Source organism: Octopus bimaculoides, chromosome 20 (assembly GCF_001194135.2).
Source record: "Octopus bimaculoides isolate UCB-OBI-ISO-001 chromosome 20, ASM119413v2, whole genome shotgun sequence".
Classification (NCBI taxonomy): domain Eukaryota; kingdom Metazoa; phylum Mollusca; class Cephalopoda; order Octopoda; family Octopodidae; genus Octopus; species Octopus bimaculoides.
The window spans coordinates 41,013,851-41,014,911 of record NC_069000.1 but is presented as its reverse complement, the minus strand read 5'-3'; the positions used below and the strand labels follow the sequence as shown (position 1 = coordinate 41,014,911).

General features: G+C 47.2%; 1 long non-coding RNA gene across 1 annotated transcript in view; it reads left to right on the top strand.

The window, feature by feature from the left end:
* The first annotated feature begins 225 nt into the window (after positions 1-225).
* Positions 226-1,061, top strand: part of LOC106877960 (uncharacterized) — a 7,928-nt gene continuing 7,092 nt past the window's right edge. Inside the window, exon 1 of the long non-coding RNA XR_001410444.2 lies at positions 226-375. This is a non-coding gene — a long non-coding RNA (uncharacterized LOC106877960). The remainder of the gene's footprint in view (positions 376-1,061) is intronic.

Sequence of the window (1,061 nt, the reverse complement as noted above, 5' to 3'; positions counted from 1 at the left end):
AGTAGTAGTAGTAGTAGTAGTAGTAGTAGTAGTAGTAGCAGCAGCAGCAGTTGCAGCGGCAGCAACGGCACCACCACCACCACTACCACACCACCACTGCCACACCACCACTGCCACACCACAAGGTCAACAACAAAGAAACCTTGACAATACTTTCATTGTGCCTAGGTATAGACAAAAGTAATAATTAACTTAAATCCCACACTTTTGTGTAGCTCTGCGTATAAATATAAGGAGAATTGAAGGACTTATCACTCCAGACATCATCAGTGACACCGGTTACTGAAAGCGAACCCGTAACTCTTGAATAAGTCATCGTTGTATCCGAATATCTGCAGCACTTTATCTTCCTGAAAGACAAAAAAGAAAAATGAAGTAAGCCATTGCGATGAATTTTTATATATGTTACTGTTTGACTGTTTTTAATCTTTTACTCTTATTGCTTTCAATCATAGAACTGCAGCCATGCTGGGACCTAGTTTAGGAAAATGAAGTCGGTCATATCGACACCTGGCAATTCTTTCAGACTGCTGGTAGTTATTTCTATGCGCCCTGCACTATCTCTGACACTTCTGTCTCCTTTCCTGACATTTCGGTCAGCATTTATCACTCCACTCTTACCACCTCCGTCCACTACAAGCACACAGACTCACACTCATACCTCAACTTCTCTTCCTCCCACCCTATTCCATCCCCTATTCCCAGTTCCTCCGTCTACGTAGGCTCTGTAGTGACGATCATGACTTTGAGACTCAGTCCCAACACATAGCCCGCCACTTCGTCCTACGTGGATATCCCCACACAACTATCCACACCGCCCTTGCCAGAGCACTTCTGTGGACCGTGCATCTGCTCTCTCCTCTGAACCCACACTGCCGTCTCCTGCCTCCCTTTTCCCTTCACCTACCACCCCACCACCCTACCTCTCCAACGCACCATTCTCCGAGCTTTCAGGCGTCTCCAGTCCGACCTCTCCTCTTCACACATCTTCCTTAACCGACCCCTCCCCTCCTTCAAACGAGCTCACAGTCCAACCTCCCAACCTGGCTTGTTCCCATGCT